We start from the raw sequence: 23,880 nt of genomic DNA on the forward strand, positions 1-23,880 counted from the left end.
CCCCTGACCCCCCACCCCCTCCCCAAAACCAAAAACGCCCCACCCCTCCAACCCCACCCCAAAACCTAAAACCCCCTGACCCCCCACCCCCTCCCCAAAACCAAAAACGCCCCACCCCCCCAACCCCACCCCAAAACCTAAAACCCCCTGACCCCCCACCCCCTCCCCAAAACCCCAAAACCCCCACTTACCTTAGTCGACCCCTTGTCACCTGCGTCGTCCTCCTTCGCCAACTCCCTTCTTTGTACCTTAACCACACATGTTCGTTGTTCAGAACATACGTAGTTAAGGCACAAAATAACGGAGTTGTGGTTAAAAAAAGCGTTGTTGCGCTTTCGTTAACCACGACTTTCGTAAATAAAACGTCGTAATAAAGGATGTTTCCCCGCCACACACAGATAAAATAACAATGCATTTACACCCCAACAGGACCCCTACCCAACGTCACCAGACAGGAGGTGCCAGCCATATCTATTCTCCCCTCAGAAGAGGCCCACAGTGACGACAGCAGCTCTACACGCCTGGATTAAGATGACCAGCCTGGCCCACCAGTGACCTCTGGACAGTCGGTTCCCCTGCCACAGTCCCAACCCACCACAGAGCCTCCCCCCTCAGGAAACACCAGCACAGCACCCACCCAACGGGCCCATGCCACCCTCCCCAGGACACGTCAATCAGCAGTGTGTCCACCACTACAGGGACCCCAGCCAAACCCACAAACACAGGACGATCAGGGACCTGGGGTCAGTGGCAGTGGGCACACGGTTCAGAGGACGGAGGCACAGGACAACAGGGAAGCTGGGAGGACTCCTGTGCGACAGGGGGAGGACAGGCCCAGGGAAACGACCCTCCACGAGGCACTATCAAACATCATGGGAGCATACCACCATTCCCTGAGACCATGGTCACGGTACTGGCCAAGTTTCAGGAGACCCAGCGGCTGCAGGAGGGACAATATGTGGGGATCAGGGAAGACCTCACCAACATATACACCATCCTGGTCACCATTGCAGGGGTGCTGGCTGACATAGGCAAGACCATGAGGGAGGCAGTGGCACAACAAAGGGCTCCTGACACTAGCCACACCGAAGAACAGCCTTCCACCTCCGCCGGCGCTAGTGGACAGGAGGCCCCGCCACAGGAACAACAGTCCACCAGCACCCCACCGCCTGCAGAAGGAGAACCACCCTGCAAACGGTCCCTGCGATCCAGGCAGAAGACAGAGAACATTGCAAAGACCCCCGTCAGGAAATAAGACTCTCCTGATTGTCACCCTTCTGTCCCACTATGTCACCCTGTCCACCTTGAACTACCATTACTCCCCTTCCTATGCCCCATTGGACAATGCACCTGTGATACAAAGAGACTGGACTCTACTATGGACCTTCCTCCACCATCACCCGAGCCCCTTGCACATCCCCCTATACTTATGAGCACCTAAATAAACACCCTTGAATCACAAACCAATATGGAGTCAGTCTGTTCTTTCACAAATGTATTATTACAACATCACCAACAAATATCAATGTAAATATTCATTTGCTCATACCAATGTATGACAGTTGTTGGGCAGCAGTACATATAGCAGAAGGCAGAATGAGATACCCAGATCCGTAAAAAGGAAAGCCACAGTGAATTGTCAGTGTTCATAGACAGAGGTGAAGAGGCAGACTTATACAATGTCCTACAGTATTCAGAAATGTGAGGAGCAGTGACAGTCTCTTACCTGTGTGTCACTGGAAGTACTGCATGATGATGTTGGTTTGGTTGTCAATATCTTCCTCCTCTCCCTCCTCTTCCTCACTGTCCACAGGCTCCACCACTGCCACAAGACATTCATCAGGCCCATCCTCCTGCAGAAAAGGCACCTGGCGTTGCAATGCCAGGTTGTGCAACATGCAGCATGCCACGATTATCTGGCACACCTTCTTCGGTGAGTAGTATAGGGAGACACCTGTTAGATGGAGGCACCGGAATCTGGTCTTTAGGAGGCCAAACGTCCTCTCAATAATACGCCTAGTTTGCCCATGTGCCTCATTGTAGCGTTCCTCTGCACTAATCCTGGGATTCTTCACTGAGGTCAGTAGCCATGAGAAATTGGGGTAACCAGAGTCACCTGCAAATGTCGAGTGAGAACTGTTAGACACACACTAACCCTGTGTGGGGACCCTGGGCCCACCTATTAGCCACACCCGGTGCCTCTGGAGTTGGCCCATCACATAAGGGATACTGCTATTCCTCAAAATGTAGGCATCATGCACAGAGCCAGGATACTTGGCATTCACATAAGAGATGTACTGGTCCACCAAACACACCATCTGCACATTCATCGAATGGTAGCTTTTTCGATTTCTGTACACTTATTCATGTCTACGGGGGGGACAAATGCCACATAGGTACCATCAATGGCACCAATGATGTTGGGGATATGTCGCAGGGCATAGAAGTCAGCTTTCACTGTGGGCAAATCCTCCACCAGTGGAAACACGATGTAGTTGCACATGTGTCTCAGCAGGGCAGACAACACACTGGTCATCACGTTTGAGAATATTGGCTGATACATCCCTGATGCCATGGCCACTGTCACTTGGAAGGAACCACTTGCCAGGAAATGGAGCACTGACAGGACCTGTACTAGAGGGGGGATACCTGTGTGCTGGCAGATAGCTGAAATCAGGTCTGGCTCCAATTGGGCACACAGTTACTGGATTGTGGCCCTATCAAGTCTGTAGGTGAGGATAATGTGCCTGTCCTCCATTGCCGCCAGGTCCACCAGGGGTCTGTACATGGGGGGTGTCTCCATATCCTATTCATCCTCAGCGGCTGAACTCTAGGGTGAAAAACGGTGAGAAGAGGGTCATATTCACACATATGTTAAAATAAATATGCATTTCTTCCTTTACAGAAACAGTATGTGAACTCGAGAGTCAGTTGATGTGCCAATGTCTGCTGTGACGCAGTTAGGTGGCATGGCCTGTGCCCCCCTGAAATGGCGGCTGACTGACCTGTGAGGAAAGACAAGTGGAAATGAGGTAATTCCGCTGATGTTGTGCGCCATTGTGGTCGGCGGTCGGCGTCCGCCGCGCAACTTCGTATTGGTTATCATTGGGCCCTATGGGTTCCAGGAGCCAATGGCGATGTACACCGGCGGTGACGGTATGCACCGCTGCGGACGTGACTGCCATTTTCTATCTGATCACTCACTTGCTACCTGACCTTCAACAGGAGAGGACCTACACTGCAAGTGCTGCTGTGACCAGTGTCTGGAAGCGACAATGGCTTGAGTGTCTGGGGAAAGGGCCCCTGCCTACACTTCGGAGGAGTTGGAGACTGGTGGATGGGGTCCTACCCCAGTACACTTTACTCTATGGTCCTCCAGACAAACAGGTGTGTACAATGTGAGCATAATGCGTGGGCCATGAATGTATGGATTGCTTTGTGTGTAAGCCTCATGTAGGAGCGGGGTCTGAGGGGTCCTGGGCAGAGTGCTGCATGTCTGGTGATCAATGTCTGTGTGTAAGGGGATGCGAGGTAAATGGTGGGCCATGAGTGTAACAGGCTGGACTGTATGACTCATACCTTTTTCTATGCATATTTTTCTGCAGGTCAAAGCCCATCAGAAAAAGGGTATTTGACGTGCCATCGCCAAGAAGGTGGGAACCCTGGAAGTCTTGGACAGGCGGAGCACCCACTGCCGCAAACGGTGGGAAGACCTGCGCCGCTGGGCAAGGAAGACGGCGGAAGCCCAGCTGGGGCTGGCCTCCCAACGAGGAAGGGGTGCCCATCGTACTCTGACCCCCTTGATGTTCCGCATCCTAGCGGTGGCCGATCCGGAGTTGGATGGACGCTTGAAGGCATCACAGCAGCCACAAGGTGGTGAGTACAGATTCAGAATCATGACTTTGCGCGCGTTAAGGTATTACCTGTGTGAGGGATGTGGGCTGCGGGTGCCCCTAGGCCAGGGCGAACATGGCAGGGTAGGTCCCATGTTGGGTAGGCTCTGAAGCACTCCAACCTCAATAGTGTTAGTGGGCATCTACTACTGGGCAGGGTCCTGTGGGTTTCAGGTGTGCAGCTAATGGCGTTAAGCATTGTACCCCATGGGCTGTTGACTAGCCTTGTAGCTGGTAGTGCATGGCCTAGTGCAAAGGGCTGATCCCTGTGTGTTGTGTACACCAACGGAAGTGTTGTTGCTGACATTGACCAAGTGTATCCTCTTTCTCTCCCCCCTTCTTATTTTGTCACCCTGTCCTTGTGCGCATTAGCATAATCTGGCGGAGGAGCAGAGGCACCAGCGATGGAGGGAGCTGCATCCCACATGGGCCTGGAGGCCAAATCCACCAATGGTGAGGGCACCAGTGGGACGGAGGGCGAGGGGAGCACCACGATGGAAACAGGAGGGGACACTACCGACAGCGACTCCTCCTCCGATGGAAGCTCCCTGGCGGTGGTGGACACCTCTGTGCCCACCCCAACAACAGGTACAGCCGCCACCCCCGTACCAGCACCGCCCTCCCACAGCCCCTCAGCGTGTTTCCCGTGCCCAGGAGGGTGGGCATCTCCTTCGCCCCAGGCACCTCAGGCCCTGCCCCAGTCAGCCCTGCTGCCCTCAGTGAAGAGGCTATTGACCTCCTGAGATCCCTCTCTGTTGGGCAGTCAACCATACTGAATGCCATTCAGGGTGTAGCAGGGCATTAGCAACAAACAAATGCATACCTGGAGGGCATTAACTCTGGTGTGGTGGCCCAACAGAGAGGATTCCAGGCTCTGGCCTCCGCACTGATGGCAGCCATTGTCCCTGTCTCCAGCCTCACCCTTCCAACTTCCTCTACCCTGTCCCAATCCCCTCAACCCCAGCCTATCCCAAGCACACCTTCAGACCAGCAATCACCCAAATCAACACACAGAAGTGGCTCAGGCAAACACAAGCACCACACTTCATCTCACAGGCACTCACACAAGCACCATCCCCATGCAGACACACCAACATCCACTGCCTCCACTGTGTCCCCCTCCTCCACCTCGTCCACCCCCCCCTCCCAGTAGCATCTCCACTCACACCTGCATGCACTACATTATCATACACTACATCCATCACCAGCACACCTATCACTACACGCCCCTCACTGGCAGTCACCACCCCCAAATCCATGCACACGTTCCCTATGTCCTCTCCCACTGTGTCTGTGACCCCTCCTCCCAAAGTACACAAACGCAAGCACACACCCACCCAACAGGCATCCACCTCACAACAGCTTCCAGCCCATGCACCTGCACCCAAACACAGCAGACTGACACCTCCTACAACTACTCCCTCTTCCTCCTCTCCCAAACCTTCCCCCTATTCCCGCCCCAGTGTCTCTAAGACGCTTTTCCTCGTCACCATTGGCCTATTCCCTAGCCCCCACCCCCATCCTTCACCTCAGGCCAGGGTGGACAGAACCCAGCCCAGCACCTCAGCCACCCAGTCCATGGCCACTGTGGTTTCTGCAGCTGTGAGAGGCTCCAAGGAGCCACCGTCAGCCCAGCCAGTGTGCCACCAACACCTGCCAAGGCCAAGAAGGGTCTGCCACCTGGCAATAAGGGGACAGTATCCTGCAAGGGGAAGGAGGCACAACCAGCCAGCAAGGCCAAGTCAAAGACTCCAGCTGGCAGAAGCAAGGAGGCACCACCATCTGCCTAGGGCAGGAAGGGGCACAGAACACCAACCATGGCACTTCAGCCGTCCGAGGCAGCAGGTGAAGGCGGGGAGGCTACCACCACAACGGCCAGTATTGTCAACTGCACCGCGGCCAGCACCGCACCTGCACTGCGGGCAGCACCGCCACCTGCACCGCGGCCAGCACTGCCAACTGCCCTGCCACAAGCAGCACCACTGTCAGCAGCAGCAGCCCTAGTGGGCAGCCGTCTGAGGCTGCAGGTGAAGGCCTGGAGGCTACCACCACAACCGCCAGTATCCCCACCTTCACCACGGCCAGCACCACCACCTGCACTGTGGCTAGCACCGCCACCTGCACTGCGGCCAGCACCGCCACCTGCCCCGCTGCCAGCAGCACCACTGCCAGCAGCAGCAGCCCCAGTGGGCAGCCGTCTGAGGCTGCAGGTGAAGGCCAGGAGGCTACCACCACAACTGACAGCACCGCCACCTGCAGCGCGACTGGCATACACTGAGCAGCCGTCACCGCCGGAGAGCAGAGTGTAGTGGTGACTACATGGGCTGCAGTGCATCCTGGCCCTTGCAAAAGCTGTCGTTGTAACACCCAGGTGAGAGACTATGACCTTGCACTCCAAAACATCTGCATCACAGGGTGCAATGCCCCCTCCAGAACCAGTGGAAGAAGGCATCCACTCAGCCCCTCCATACCAGGATCAAGCACAAAGGCCCCTCAGCCCCTCCTTGCCAGGATGAAGCACACTAGGCACAAAGCCCCCTCCAAAACCAGTGGAAGAAGGCATCCACTCAGTCCCTTCTTGCCAGGATGAAGCACACTGGGCACAAAGCCCCCTCCAAAACCAGTGGAAAACTGGCACCCACTTGAGAAACTGTGGCTTTGCACTCCCCAGGACCAAGCAGTGGGCAAACCACCCACCTGAGAGACTGTGGCTTTGCAGTCCCCAGGACCAAGCAGTGGGCATGGAGCCCCCTCCAGGAGCAGTGGCGTTGTACTATCTTTCGGCTGAGGTGCCCCCCATTCCCTGTCCCCCTGAGGTGCCTGTGTGTTTTTGACCTGATGCCCCTGCAGTGTTCTCTCAGTATTGAGGCAGGAGTCAAGTGTGGGCTTGGCCTATGTGTTTTGGCCCAGTAGACCACGTACAATATTTGAGTGGCCATTGTCCCGCCTTTTGTAAATATTGTATATATTGTATATACTGTTTTTTCTTTATGAATGTATTTCTCAGTATTACTAATATTACACTCATTTGACTCCATTCCTTTTGTCCTTGCGTTATTCCAGAGGGCTACGGGGCGTATATGCAATGTTGTTGCATGTGTTTGTGTGTATAGTGTTGGGAGTGAGGGTGGGGATGGGAGTGTTGCGTATTGCGTGTGTGTCACTCTCTTTTTCCTCCCCCCTCCCTTGTGTGCTAGGTACAGTACTCACCGTTGTCATCGGCGCCTGCGTTCATTTTCCTGGTGTATGAGAAGATACAGCTGCATGGGGAAAACCTACAGCTCGGGCTCCATGGCGTCCTGGGTCTTCCTTGAGTGTCGCAAGGTGAGTCGTTTCCCTTCTGTGTTCTGTTTCCACTGTGCATTTGATGGCATTGGTACCACCCCGGAAAAGCTGGCGATGGTTGGGTTGTAATGCAGTGGGCAGTACATTTCTTCCACCTGGCTGTTGGCGGTTATGGCCGCAGTGTTTGTTGCTACCACCGTGGCGGTAGGAGTGTTAAAGTGCCTGTATGTGTTGGCGGTTTCCGCTGTGGTCATGATTACATTTTTTTTACCGCCGGCCTCCAAACTCCATACATTCTCATAACTACAGTTCATTGTACAGTCACAGTCATTACATCACATGACATACATACTCTCATGAGAAGGAGCTGTTGATGAGATCTCGCAGATCAGCTGCTTCCTCTTTGCCACTGTCATCCACCCGGTAGCATTGCAGGATTCCCCTCTTCTGGCATGTACGGAATATTCCTCATAGGGCGATGTTGTGGCGCATGCAGCATGCCGCAGTGATATGACACACTTTTCTAGGTGAGTTCAAGAAGGCTCCACCAGTCTGGTCCAAGCACCTAAATCTGGCCTTTAGGAGCCCAAAGCCCACTCTACTACCCGCCGTGTTCTTACATGGACCTCATTGAAGTAGGCTTCCCCCTGGCGTAATTAGATTCCTTACTGGTGTCAACAACCAAGGGCGGTTTGGATATGCGGAGTCTCCTGTAAAGGAAAGGGACATATGTGCAACAATGAGTCACTGACTTCATGATTCAATCAGGACAGATGTGACTTATCACCCAGTCAGGCACTCTCACAGTTGTGACATCAGCTGGGGTATGGTGCTGTTCTGCATTATGAAGGAATCATGGACTGAAACCGGATTACGGTCACACACATGACATGTAGAGATCCGTCAAACAGACAACTTGCAAGTTGATGGAATGGAAGTTCATTCTGTTGCAATACACTTTTTCATTGGCCTGCGGTGGGACCAAGCCAACATGTGTACCATCAATGGCCCCTACCACATTTGGGATGCGCGCAAAACCATGAAAGTCAGCCTTCACGTGGCCTAAATCCTCACGTTGAGGAAACCGGATTTAGCTGTCAAGGTGTTTCAACATTGCTCAGAGTTCATCCTCCAACACCCTGCTGAACATAGGCTGGGACATCCCAGTTGATAAGGTCAATGTATGTTGGAAGGACCCTGTGGCTAGGAAGTGCAATACTGTCTTGTACAATGGCTGGTATGCTGGTTGGATAAACTGGGTTAGGAATGGTTACAGGTGTCCATAAGCACACCTAGCATCAGTGTCAAAGTGTGTCTTACAGTAATGACAGGCTCCTTACCTCCACAGCTCTATTGTCACCTTTCTACACGTCATATCTGTCCTGTACAGGCATATTGCAAAACTGACAGTCCTGCAGTGCAGGCAGTGTGTTGATTCCTGGGAGGCCATGATATGTGAGCCAGTAGCTTGTTCACATAGCAGAAACTGTACAATGCATGCCTTTGTATGTTGGATGCCATCTCTGTAGGATGGACACTTTTGTCCAAAGGAGTGTCCTATGGTAAATGTACAGACTATAGAACCTCACTCCCTGAAGTGGCATGAGTCTGCATTTGCTTGTCCTCATGTCCACACATGAACAAGCAAAATATTTTTTGTACCCACCTTTCCAGCCTCTTCATTGTTACTCATGTGTAATGTTGGAGTATGTACTCTGGTAGTTGCATGTAGGGTCTGCATGTAGTGATTCGTTCTCACAGAATGTGAATGTATTGGTCCATTCATGCCTAAGGAGTTTGCCCTTCAGAAGCCACATAGTTGTGTAGTATTCCATTGTGGCTCACATCACAGTACAGGTTGCTAGAGCATGGGCTACCAGATGTTAGTAAGCTTGCTTATTCATTGAAGGCCATGAACAGGGGAGTAAGTTAGTCTGTAAATGGAAATATATATGCCTGTAGTCATCCTTGCACTTATGGCTTGTGTGTGTCACACTTGGGGAGTGTTGACAAATAGAAAAGTCCTAGCTTGATGTTACTGATATGTATAAAACTCAACATTTGTGAAACTTGTGATTATAATCTATTGATCTGTCTTTTGCATCCATGCAGGTCAATGCCCAACAAAAGAAGGCACTATGGAGAGTTATCATCCAGAAGATGCGGAACCTGGAGGTCCACTTCTGGTGGAGCGCCCACTGCAGGAAAAGTGGGGAGTACCTGAGATGCTGGGCAAAGAAAATCACTGAGGTCCAGCTGGGGATGTCCTCCAAAAGTGGGTGGGGTGCCCGTTAGACCATGACCCCCTAATGGCCCGCATCCTGGCAGTGGCCTACCCAGAACTTGATGGGTGTTTGAGGACAATACATCAGCCACAAGGCATATTCCTGCCTGCCACATTTTCAAATGAATGTGTTAGGTCCTGACATCTCCCCCTGGTGATTAGGGATGAACCATATATCACACAATAGAGGAGTGACTGTGTAGACATGTCATGTGTTGTATACTGATGTGCATCGTCTATTGGCCCATGGACCTAGGACACAACTGTGTACAATCCACATACCACTTGCTCTCCAGAGACAACATATGGCTGTGTACACTGAACAATAAAGTACTGTCTGTTGTAGTGTGTGTAAATTTTATGCAACAGACCAATACTACTCAATGTCACAGGCCAAAACTGAGTAAATGTTGTATCACTGTCCTCAGCCATTTGTCTGGGTAAATGAGTATATTGGCATCCGCCACTCAGAGTCTAGTTGTCTTCAGCATATGTCAGGTGCTGGTGCCTCACTGCAGTGTGTAATGTGTAAATGGCCTTCATACATGTGACAGTGCATAAATTATACTTTGGGTGCAGCTACAGATCAATACTTTGGTAAGTGGGGAATGTCCATTGACATGATTTATGTGCCATCACTGTTGCCAACATTCCTTGTGCCTACATGTCAGCATGTCTCCCTTTCTCATTAGCAAAACATTTGAAAGCTGCTTTTTCATGCACAGTCTACCTGTGTTGATGGGATGACATCTTTATTCCTTCACAAATATGTGCATGGCAACCTGTGTGTGGAATAAGACATTTACAATAGGGGTACATGTTGTGTCACATACATGAGTGTGTCACCATTGTTTATTGGCTGACACATTCCCTTGTGTATCTTAGCATCTCCATTTCCATGATGCCACATGTGTGGCCTATCTGAGCAACATTAGTACTACCTCCATGACTCTATTGGGACAAATATCACCTGGTGAAGTCTGTATAGTGGAACTGCTTCCAGCATTACTTTAGTATTTCAGTGTCAGCTTTTCCAGGCTATTGTACTTTTGTCATCAACATGGCAGAATTTTGGAGCGTCATTTCTTTTTGTCAGGTCATTCTGTATGTGACAAATAGATGTGTGCATGACCATGTGTGGGATATGTGTGAATGCAGTTGGCATTGGCCTACTATTGTGTGACAATAGGTAACTGAGGTGTGCTCCATGGGTGAGAGATCTCCTACTTGTTCAATGGTTATTGTGATTGTACAACTTCAGCCTTGCAATTCTAGTTGTCTGAGATCCTGACTTTCCTGTGGGCAACTGTTGAAAGTTCAGAAGGCATGCATGCATTTGGTGTGGCATATGTATGGGCCTCTTAGATAGAGTTTGTTGCCAGGGCCTACTTGACATCAGGGTAATGTTTGCTAATCGGAGCTGTTGTTCAAGTGTGATCATGGACATGTGATGCACCTATTTCTCTTTGTATTTGCAGCATCAGCACCGGCATGCGAAGGAGACAGTTCACAGCCGAGTGGGGATGCATCTGACCACGGGAACCCGGGTAAAGACAGCACAGACACAGAGGGACCCAGTGGCCTGGAGGGCGAGTGGAGTGCCAAGGGGGAGACCAGGACTTCCTCTTCATCATTGGATTCTTCCTCCAGTGGCCACTCCCTAGCAGGTCTCATCCCTGTACCATCCTTTTCTGCCATTCCCTGTTCTATCACTGCCCTCCTTTTTGCTTTCCACCCAGTTGCCGTGCATGCTTACCCAAGAGGGCGTTTCTTTTGCTGCAAGGACCTTTGCTCCAGCCCCTGTTACCCCTGCTGTCCTCAGTGAGGAGGCTAATGACCTCCTGAGAAGTATCTGTGGGTAAGACAGCCATTGTGAATGCCATCCAGGGATTGGCAACCCAACTCCAGAAGACTAATGCATTCCTGGAAGGCTCTCATGGTGTAATATCTGGCCTACAGAGATCTTTTCAGGCTCTGGCCTCCTCACTTATGGTAGCCAGTCACCCCCCACCTTCTGCCCCCCACCTCCCTCTTCCTAGTCCAAATACTCCCTTGCCCTACCTACCCAAAGCACACAGACAGATCCACATGCACCCAACTCAACACACAAGAGCAGTACACACTGACACAAGCACCACAAAACATACCAGCATGCAAGCAAACAACAGACACCGACAGACACAACATCACTCACCAGTTCCCCAGACACCCCCACCCCCGCATAATGCAAATGACATCAAGCATATCCACAGACACCATCCCAACAGACACACACATACACCCATCACTCCATCCCCCAGCACCTCCACCTCGCAGCCCCCCAAGACACACAAACACACACTCACCCATGAAACAGACACCACCCAAACACAAGCATGCCTCTCACATGCACACACCCACAACATCTACATTGGCACAGCAGAAAAGCACCCCCTTGACCCTCAAATCCACACCCCCTTCTGATGACCTTCCTTTGTCCCCATAAAAGCTTTTTTGTTTTACCTTGTCTTTCCCCCTGTTCCCTCCATTCTGTCCCAAACCCCAGAGGCTCTAACTCATCTCCCAAACCCTACCTGTCCTCCCCTGTCACACCTGCCCCCCTTGCAAGCACCCATACCCCTCACCAACAAGAAGAAGCCCACTCCTCCCAGAAAGCGGTCCACCACTCCCAAACCAAAGACGAAACCCACCCATCCCAAACCTACCTCCCCTCAAAAAGGATGATCCCTGAGGTGTCTGCCTGGCCACTTGATGCCCCTTTCTGTGGAGGTTTCCTGGCACTTAGGAGTCAAACAATGACTATAGTGTTCCGATGCTGGGACAATTGGATTGGCCAATGGCTTTGGACTTTACCAAATTTGAATTTATTAAACCCAAAGAGTTGCATTTTGGGGTATACATTTGCCCTGCAATTCCTTTTCTAGTTTTATGGTGTTCCTGAGTGACTTGTGTTGTGTGTCTACAGTTGTGTGTGTTTCAGCCCGCTTGCTGATCCATTTGCTGTTGTTTGCAGTATCTGAGTTTGTGGGTTCCCCAAGCCAACGGTGTGCCCCAAGACAATGTATATGTTGACTGTATGTATATGCAGGTGTAAATGCAATAGTGGTGTCATGGGATGGTGTTTGTTTGTTATGGTAAGTATTTCATCTTGTGTTGTCCAATGTGAGCATGTATGGTGTTAGACTTGTTCCCCGAATGTGGCTTATTGATTCATCTAATGTGTGGCAGCTTCCGTTTTGTTTGTGCAGACCGTGAGTGTGTTCAGTTGTGCTACCCTTGTTTGTATTTGACTGTGCATGAGTCCATTTAGCTGTGTGTACCTTGCAGCTAAATCATGTAGATGTATGTCCCATGCAGTTGGAGTTGTATGTTCTTTGTTGATTTGCACTTCCACATTGTGCAGAGAGGCATGTCATTTGGGTCTGAGGGGCCCATTATGAATTTGGTGGTCCCACCACAGCACCGTCAAACTCAGGGGGAGGACGAACCCCCCCCAACCGTATTACAATTTTCCTGCCGGGTTGTATACGTTCCAGCCGGGCTGACCGCGGGAACAGGGCTAGGACATTGGCCTCGGCTCAGTTAAGTGAGCCTAGGCCAATATCCTGGCACACCAGCACCCTTGGAATGCTCACTGTCTGCAGTGCAGGTAGTGCACATTATGGCAGTGCTGGGCACGGGCCCCCCCAGCGGCCCCCAGCACTGGCTTTCTGCCAGCCTTTTCATAGATGGGTCTCTTCCCTGAAAAGGCTGGGGGAAAGTGGGGTTGTTATCAGCCAGATGGTGCTGAGTACAGCATCGCCATGGCTGGTTACAAGCCTGACCGTCGTCACCCCATCAGGATCTATGATCCTGGCGGGGATGGCAGTCTTTAGGGGGGTCCACCCACCAAACTTGTAATTGGGCAGTCATACCGCATGGAGTGTGGCAGTCCGACAGTTCACATGAGTGTGACAGTCCTCACACCGCCACACTCAAAGTGAGGCCCTAATATTGTTTGTGCCAGAAGTACATGTATAGCCAGCTCCTGAGCAAATGCTGTTTAAGGGGCATGTGTAAAGTGATATGTGTCCCAGTGCAGCCTCCTTACCTGAGTGTTCCAGATGCCACCATGGCTATTGTGCAGGTGTTGTGTGCATAGTGATCTCTGTATATCTTTGTAATATTGTCTCTCTGTCTTTTGTGCAGCTCATTGTCTTTCCATTGTGTTGCAATATGGGTGATGTGTGTGTCTACTGCAGGGCTGTTCGATGGTAGTGGTTGTTTGTGTTCCATGCCACATCCATACATATATGTTTTTAATGTGACGACAGTCCATGGCATGTGTGCAATGTGAGTGCATGAGTTGTATTTGTAGCTGTGATGTTGGTGTGTTGTTGGTGTTGTGTGAGACAATGTTGTGTGCACTTCACCATTCCTGTGCCTGAGATGAGCAGAAGTGTGTTTTTGTGTAGTTTTGTGGTGCAGTGTGCGTGACCTGCCTAAAGGGGGCCATATGTGACTGTGATTGTATCCTTCTTTGTGTTTTATAACCGCAATGCCAAGTGTAGTTGGTGTCTGTAGCATGACCCTAATATGATGTGGATAACGGAGCAACGATCATTTGTTATTGTTAATGAGGCAGGTAGGTGTGTGTATGTACTTATGGTTGGTTGCACCCACAGCGACCTGGATTTTGTGCTCCATCCATGATCATCAGCAGGATTGTGTGAGGTGCTCCATGGTGGCACAAGACATGTCAAGCTGCTTGCAGGTGAGTGTCTCCCTTTATAGTCCCAATTTCTGCCTGCTGAAATGTGGTGGTAGGACCACCATGGTCTCATTGGTGGTGTGGAACCTCATAATGTGTCCTGCAGAAACACAGGCTCCACCGGCCTGTTTGTGCAGTCTAGTTACTGCAGCGGTCTATGCTGCCTGGCGTGCCGGCTGAACAGCAGTGGTCTTTGCTTCACAGGCCCGCATGACTCGGTGGGCTTCAATCTCCAAAAATCATGCCTTACGGTTAGTTCATAATTTCAATTTTGCAAGACTGTGAGACAGTGACTTCTCTGTTACTACAGCTAAGTCAATGCAAGTGCCTTTTCTTTGACTTCTCTATCAAGGCCCGAGTAAATTTTTGAGGATCTAGCTATACACTGTATTATTCCTTAGCCGTTTCCCTCTTCCTTTCAAGATTGTGATAAGGTTCACTATGTGGCACACAGAAGCTTTGCAGTTGAGCCTTTAAGGAATATTATTAACATAAAATTACGCAACCTACCAAACAATGTGACATAACATAATAGTGTAGCATAACATAATGTATTTCATTCATCGCAATGAGCGAATGTTATCTTAACTATTTATCTGTAAGCATTTGGCTATTGAAATATTGAGGAAAGATAAAATAATGTTAGAAAATTACACAATTAAATTAACATCAAATATTGCTAATCTTGAGAGTCTTTGTTTATACAACACAGCTTTAAATCTCATAATATTATATCCTTAGACATATAGGCCTTCATTATGACTTTGGTGGTCTATTCCGTAGACCGCCAAAGTCACTGCCGCCATATGACCGCCACTTTTGGCAGGGAAGCTGCCAGCAGCCATACTGGCGGTCTAGTGGAGCTTGCTCAACCGCCACGTCACCACAACACCGCCCGCCGTATTACAGCATTGTAAACGGCGTGACGGTGTTGTGTTGGCGGTGTGCTGGCGGCGGAACAAGCGCCATGGACTCCGTTCCTTCCCGGATGACCACTGTGACCATCAGGTAAGGTGATCGTCTGACAGGGGAGGGGCGGGGGGTGTTGAGTGTTGTATGCGTGAATAGGTGCGTGTGAATGGAGGGGGGTGTTGTGTGCATTTGTCTGTGTGTGCGAGTGTCTGTGTGCTTGTGTGAATTACTGTATGCGGGGGAGGCAGGGGGTTTTGTGGCTGTGTATGCATGTGTGTGTGAATAAGTGAGCATGGATGTGTGCGTGTATGTATGTAATTGTGGTGTATGTGTGCATGGATAGGAGGCGGGGGTCAGTATGGGGATCGGGGGAGTCCTTACCGGATGGGGGAGGGGGAGTGTTGTTGCTTGGCGGGGTAGGGGGCTTCTGATGGGGTAGGGGGTCCTCCTACATGGATAGGGGTTGGGGAGTCCTGTTGTGGCTACAGGAATTAGTATTCCTGTCACCGGTATCCTTTCCACCAAGGATTTCATGGGGGGGCTGCCGCCACTGAATCCCTGGTGGTAGGAAGATCTATGATCAATTTAGACTCCCTTTGTCTCAATCTAAGAGCCCAATTGCCACCTTTAGGATTCAGTTGTATTTGTTCCACAGTAAAAAATGACAATTTAGTATGATCCTTATTATGTTTTTCTTGGAAGTGTCTGGCAACTGAATATTTGACATCCCCATGATCAATGGCTCTCAGTTGTTCTTGCACCCTCTTCCTAACTGTACAAACAGTACTACCAACATACTTCAGTAGGCAAAGACATGTTAGTATGTAAATAATGTACTGCAAGTCAGGAACTGTATGATCTTATGCTTCCTTCCTCCAGTGATTTCAAACTCATTTCTCGGCTGTCTGTTTCTCCATGCTTTCCATTGCTGACAGGAAATAAAGCTCTTCATGCCAGGTTCCTTCATATCTTTCATCAGTGTGATGTAATTGTGTATGAGGGAATCTCTGAGGGATTTGGCTTTCTGGAATGAAATCATCGGTCTATCTCCTACTTCCCTGCCAATAAAAGAATCTCTCCTAAGAATATCCCAACGTTTGGTTAATATGTGCCTTATCTTATTGGAATTCTCATTGATTGTGAGAAAAAATCTCTTAGCTGGCCATGTTTAAGACCCACATGGGATAGCCCCATTCCATGGATCTAGATAGCATGATTCTTTGTTCCTCCCGGTATGCTGCTTTGGTGCAACAATTCCTTTTGGCCTAAGAAGTTCACCATATGGGATACACCATTTCAGACTCTCAGGGTGCCCGCTCCCAGCATGGAGAACACTGTTGCCAGCCGTGGGCTTTCTTAATAGCTATGTCTGAAACTCAGCCTCTACTGTTTCCACCAGAACATCCCGGTATTTTGGGACCTCTCCTTTTTCTTGGCCCCCACTTGACAGATCACCCCAACACTTTTAGGACAGCAGGCGAATTAACTGGTGAATCTTTTGGGAAAATTTCACGAAGATTCATCAACCGGCACCAAAGATATAGGCAAGTAAAAACATGGGGTGTTATTACAACTTTGGAGGAGGTGTTAATCCGTCCCAAAAGTGACGGTAAAGTGACGGATATACCACCAGCCGTATTACGAGTCCATTATATCCTATGGAACTCGTAATACGGCTGGTGGTGTATCCGTCACTTTTTCGTCACTTTTGGGACGGATTAACACCTCCTCCAAAGTTGTAATAACCCCCATGGTGCTATTTCTATATAAACTAGGGGCCTCATTATGAGTTTGATGGTCTTATTACAAGACCGATGCGGTGGTGGCTGCCAAAAGACCGCCATGTTGGTGGTCAGACAGACCGCTGTATTACGAGTTACACAACCAAGCCTGCCAAAAGACAGCCAGAATTCCAACACCGTCAGGACTCTGGAGGGTGGGAAAGAGGTGGTCCAACCACCAGCACAGCCAGCCCGACAAACATCCATGTAGCCGATTACAACTCACATATCACAGTAGCGGTTCTACCATGGCAGAAAACCAATGGTGGTGCAAACCACAGTGGGCGGTGGTCACCACAATAATACACACCATCAAACTGGATAGTTTGAATTCCACACACCTGTCACAGATCCACACAGCCGAAACACCTACACACTGTACTGTAAAACACACCCTTTTACACCCCCCAATCCTTTGCGAACACAATGCCACACACATCAGGATAGATGTCGCAAGTATAAAATTAGATCTATAGATTAGGCACCCCTCCACTCTTCAAATACCACACATCCCACACCTGCACAACATACCCAACACACAAATTAATACCCTACAGATCAGGCACCAACTATCACCCACTCACAACACAGCACCGACACCTCATGATCCATTATTTTCACACAAAAACATCCATGTTTCACTGACGACGAGATGAGGGTCATAGTGGACAAAATCATCACTCTATCCATCATCCTTTTGTGTTGCTAAAGTTGCCCTAAGTGGGAAGGGTATGTCCAGACATGGGTCCCGTGCTCACTGTGCCACTGTATTCAAGCTAGCCTGGCTGATGAAGGGTGATACTCTGAAACCGGTCCTGGGATGCTTGTTTCTGGTCCAGGGAGGACCTGGCCTGGCAGTTCAGGCTGGACTGTTTCCATGAGGAACAGGGTCAAGACTGATATGAAAATGGCTGGGTCCAAGCTGGGGTGGCATGGTGAGCAAAAGATTGGTGGATTAAACCTAGATCTGTGACTGGGGGTGAGTCTTTTCATTGTTCAGCACTCCGTCTATCATCCTTTTGTGTTGCTAATGTTCCACTTCTTCAAAAGGTCTCCTTGCAATTGGGACTATGGAGAGGACACCACTTCATCCCTGGATGGAGCACTCAGTGATGACAACAGCCCTGGATGTGTGGACAATGAGGACAACTCTGGCCCATCCGGGATACCTGGTCAGTCCACAACTGTCAGCCTCACCCTGCCCACATCAACTGTGCCCAGACAAGTTGCATTGATATCCCAAGCAACCATTCGCCCCCAATCCTCTGTCCCTAGGACAGTTTCTAAAATCATCTGCCCCCCAGTACAGGTATCAGAGACACAACAACAAAACCCTGACACTGAAGGACCAGCCACCAGTGGCAGTGGGCAAACTGTCTCAAGGGCGCAGGCACATGGGGGTAGTGCGCTTGGGAGGGATGGTGTAGGCCAGCAGATTCAGGGTGCTATAGATACAGCTGGCCAGGACACCATCTCCCAAATCTTGGGAGCTTACCAACAGTCCCAAGGTGTGATGGGCCAGGTGCGTGGCATGATGGGGAGCTCATGCAGCTGCAGAGGGACAACTACCAGGAAGTCATGTAACAGTGGGAGGCCTTCAATTCCAACATGGTCTCCCTAACAGGAGTGCCGAGAGACATCAACACCACCCTAAGCATGGAACGTCCACAATACCAAACCCCTTCCACTGTCCATGTAACCTCAGCCCCTTCTACATCTGTGGCAGCCAGTGGAATGGAGGTCCTTCCGGGATTAGGACATGCATCAGACACCCCTGCCTCTGTAGCTGAAGAATCCCCCGCAAAACAACCAGGAGGTGCAGATGCCAAGACCACAACCTCTGCCAGGAAGTGATCCTCTAATGACTGGATCCCTTTGTGTGCCACTGATATACCCTGTTGACTCTTCTACGACCACTCTCCATTTGCATGGATAGTAGGACACTGGACTTGAAACTCCAAATGTTGTAGCAGTTACCCAATGATTACCTACACCATGACTGAACCCTTCAGTGTTTGCACTTTATTGCTATGATACTATTCATTTTATGTTCATGTACACTTGTAAATAAACACAACTAACACTCAAAAAATGTTTGAGAGTCATATTTCAATTATTTAGAACAGTTAACTGAGAAAAGGTCTGGTTACACATGATACTCTTAAATGTAGCAAATGTGTGTGGAGTAGAAGTTCTTCCTGTTCTGATACACCTGTTCATTGCCATGTGGGGGAAGCAAGGCTACATGGGTACCATCAATGGATCCCATTACTTGTGTGCCAGTCCCCAAAAATCTGCCTTCACACGGGCCAAATCCTCACCTTGTGGAAATCTGATGTAGCTGTCCAGGTGTTTCAACAATGCAGAGAGTACATCCTTCAAAACCAGACTGAACATAGGCTGGGGCATGCTTTCAGTTAGGGCCACGGTATTCTGAAAGGACCCTGCGGCTAGGAAATGCAGCACTGACATGATTTGTGCAATAAGTGGTATGCTATTTGGATGACAAATGGCAGGCATCAGATCTGGCTCCAACCGGACGGCAGAGATCCATAATTTTCTGTCTATCCAGGCGGTAGACCTGAATGACATGTCGATCCTCCATGGTCTGCAGGTCTGCTAGTGGGCGGTGCACTGGAGGATGACTGACCATTCTCATTCCAGGGTAACTATATAGGAAAAATATGAAGGTATGGCCTTCACTCATTGTATCCCTTGTAAGTTTAAAAAGCATACATCTCATGTCATAATGTGACATGGCATATGATACAGTAGTACCTTGGTACACAGCACAGATCAATGTTAATAATGTCAAATTAGAGGAATCTCATCCCCTTCTCTCAATTATCACATGGTAATGTAACCACATGATTCTTTGACCCTCTGTTATATGGACATCCAACTATGCATTGCATGAAAAGACCAAAACAAATCTATCCAATTGCCAAAAGGGTGCTGAGTCTGCCTCTAAAGATACCTTACATTTATCTTAACAGCATGACAATATCTCACTTCAATCTGAACATTCATACATGGTTAGTAGATGGCAGCACTCAAGACTATGTGGAAGATATGTTTCCGACCTTGTGAAGCATTGTGAAATTAACTTTTCCGACCAATCAAGGGCAATAAAATGGTGACTGCCTAGCCTACGGTACTGGGCAATAGGAAACTACCGCCGGTGGAAGTCGTCTTGGCGATAGGCTAATTAAACTGCGGTGGACATTGCCATTGGAACACATTGCTGTCTACTGTGGTCTAGGGCCAATGGCGATGTCCTCCGGTGGTGACGGTCTCTTACGTGGCACACGTGACGGCCATCTCATACTTCATCTCTCACTTTACTCCTGACACTGCTGCCAGCAAGACTTCCACGCCCTGAGCTGTTGTGAACTGCCTCTGGGAGCAATCATGCCACGTCTTACAGGTGATAGGGCCCCTGACTTCTCACCCTAGGAGCTTGAGTAGCTGGTGGAGGAGGTCTTACCCCTGTATGGACAGCTCTATGGTGCCCCAGAGGAGCAGGTAAGTCCATCATGTCTCATAACCTCAACTATTCTTTGACATGCTAAGCAAAGGCTGATGGGCAATGCTCAGATTGTGTCCTTAAAGCCTTTTGGGTGCTAAAGTTGCGCTAGAATGGGTGACTTTCTGGGCATGTACCAATGTTTGGTGACAGAGTTAGAGTCCTGAGACATTGTGCAGAGAGTTTCATGTATGTTCCCTGAGCGACCTTGCGACTGTTGCACATGGTTAGTGGAGGTGCTATACCAGACTTCTGAAAAAAACTCATCTTAATATGTATTGGGTGGCTGGTCGTATGTGCTTACATGACAGCTGGTGCTGGAGATGCATGGTGTCTGTCTGTTTCCAGCTCTCATGTGACCTCACTGTGCATGCTCATCTAACAATGGAGTGGATGTTCAAGACAGTCTGTGTTTGGCTTGCTGAACTGACTTGTAAATAACTTTGCTTATTTTAGTGTGGTCCATCTGGACATGACATTCTTTCTTGTCTTTGTCATCCATGCAGTTCAACGCACATCAGAAGGAGGAGATCTGGTGTGCCATCGTCAAGAAAGTGTAGACCCTGGTGGTCCACAGCCTATGGAGCGCCCACTGTCAGAAGAGGTGGGAGGACCTGAGACGCTGAGCCCAGAAGACCTCAGAGGCCCAGCTGGAGATGTCCTCCCAATTTGGAAGGGGTGCCCATCAGACCAATGACCCCCCTAATGGCCAGCATTTTGGCACTGGCCTAACCTGAGTTGGATGGGCGTTTGAAAGCAGCACAGCAGCCACAAGAGGGTAAGAACAGACCTAACACATGTTTGCCTCTTTACAAGGTGAATGAGTGATGGAACAGAATGTTAGCTCTGACAATATGGTACGTGCAAAGTGTTACAGATCTCCTGTAAACACATTGATGTACAGTAGCCATCTAATGCACACAGGTGTGTCCATACCAACATTTTATGAAACATGTTACTCAACTAATGTGTCCCCTCAGTACAATGGCACATAATGGAGCACATATGACTGTGGCATATGTGTTCAAAGATACTGCGTTTTCTACCCTGTTGGTTGTCAATTACCACCAACAGGTTAATCCTTCCAATGTCATAATGGTAAGGTGTGTAGGTCCTTGCTTTCTGTCCTCTACAATCTCTCAAGATACATGTCTATGTGCCACATCGAGTCAGACATATTCAATTAATCTATAGTTGTCTAATGGTTTTGGACAGCACCATGTGAGGCTGTGATATCCAGCTGACATGTCACATATCATACAAGGTTAACATCTTTATACCTATTGCAAGGTAATCCCTCTTGGTAAGTGAGGGATGCACATAGACATTTTAGATGGCACGTCAGAGTGGACAATATGCATATTGGATACCATTGAGGTGTTGCAACATTTCCATAGGCACACTATATTTGCATCAGAGGTAGGTATGTGACTGCCATGCCTATTACAGCTTTGTACATAGGCATACTCCGGTATGTATGATACATGGGCAATGGTAGCCCATTCACTGCTATGGCCCAGGCAGTTACTTTTCGACATCTTGTGTCAATTGAAAGGTTCAGGAATGGCTCAACATTGGTATTTGTTATGTGCACCTGCTGTTGCTGTGAAGGATATGTAAAATGAGCCAGGCTGATTTTTAACCTCATGTTTGCCATGACACCTTTTTGGTGCAGTTTTGGTAGTTCTGATACACCTGTGAGTACATTGGTGAGTGTGTCCAGGCAGTTGACTTGCATCATGGTTGGTATAGCAGCCATGTTGGCATCACATATGCTTTGGTTCTAGTATTCCACCACAGACAGATGTCAGGCTTGCCATGTCTGATGATTGTGGTGTTATATGGTGGTATGTGTCCATAGTGTATGGTAGTAACAATGTGACATGAAGAAGGTATGGCTTGTTTGCAAAAGCTGTACCTGCCTTCCCTTCACTACATATGCCATTGTCTGGTACATAACCTTAGGATAAAGTATTTGTGTGTTAAATATGTGTTTTGGATTTGTGGTAAGCTATTTCTAATTTCTGAACTAATGCTTGTTTGGTGCTTGACTATGTTGTTCTAGATAGAGAACCTGTATCATGTGGCATAGTCACCTTGTCATGGTATGGTCAGTGTGACTGGTCAACTTAAATCATGGTATTGTAGGTGTCTGTTAGGTAGCTTTGCTGGTGTGTCACAAAGTACATCATGTGACATGATATTGGCACTATACTGGCACTTCCTGAGGCTGTGAACAGGATGTTGTGAGACTTATGTGTGATGTATGATGGAACTGTTATCTTGTGAATGTGATGACCCTACTTAACTATCTATTTACAGCATCAGCACTGGCAGGTGAAGGAGAAGGGGCACAGCAGAGTGGGCAAGCTTTTGGCCACGGAACCTCCAGTCACGACACCACTGACAGCGAGGGACCCAGTGGCCCAGAGGGTGAGGGTAGTGACATGGGGGAGACCAGATCCACTTCATCTTCTTCAGAATCCTGCTCCAGTGGCCACTCCCTAGTGGTGATGGACCCATCCGGGACCAACCCAGTACCATCTCTGTCTGCCACCCCCCTTTCTCTCACCGCCCTCCCTGTACCTCCCAACCCCGGGTGGGCCGTGACCGCACATCCAAGAGGGTGAGCATCTCCTTTACTGCAGACACCTCTGCCCCAGCCCCTGTTAGCCCTGTTGCCCTCAGTGAGGAGGCTGGTGACCTCCTGAAGTCTATCTCTGTGGGTCAGAACAGCAATCATGAATGCCATCCAGGGACTGGCAAGTCAAATCCAACAGAGCAATGTGTTCCTGGAGGGCTTTCACAGAGCAATCTCTGGCCTACAGAGAACATTTCAGGCTCTGGCCTCCACACTGACGGCAGCCAGTCACCCCTTGTCTACCCTCCCCCTCCATCTTCTGCTTTCCAGTCCAAGACCCCTCTTCCCTGGCCCAGCCACAGCACACAAAGAGGTATGCATCCACCTCAACATCCAAGGGTAGCAGAGACAAATATAAGCACCACAAGAAACACTACCGGCATGCACATAGACAATATCCACCTGCAGACACAGCAACAGTCACAACATGCCCTGACACCCCCACTACCCCCAGCATCACAGACACAACAACTGACACACCTGCAGACACCACACCATCACTCACAGATCGAGCCACCACACCGATTCCACCTGCAGACAGCACCCCAGCAGACACTCAGACATCCACCTCAGTCACCACAACAACTGACATGCCTACAGGCAGCACATCCACCATAGCTGCAGTCACCACCCCAACAGACAGCCACCCACCCGCCATGGCATCCCCCAGCACCTTCACCCCACTTTAGCCCAAGACACATAAACGCACTCACTTACCCACGCAACAGACACCCACCACACACAAGCACACCTCCCACAAACATGCACCCAAGACATCCACACATAAACCTCAAACAACCACTCCTTT

Source organism: Pleurodeles waltl, chromosome 4_1 (genome assembly GCF_031143425.1).
Source record: "Pleurodeles waltl isolate 20211129_DDA chromosome 4_1, aPleWal1.hap1.20221129, whole genome shotgun sequence".
Classification (NCBI taxonomy): Eukaryota; Metazoa; Chordata; class Amphibia; order Caudata; family Salamandridae; genus Pleurodeles; species Pleurodeles waltl.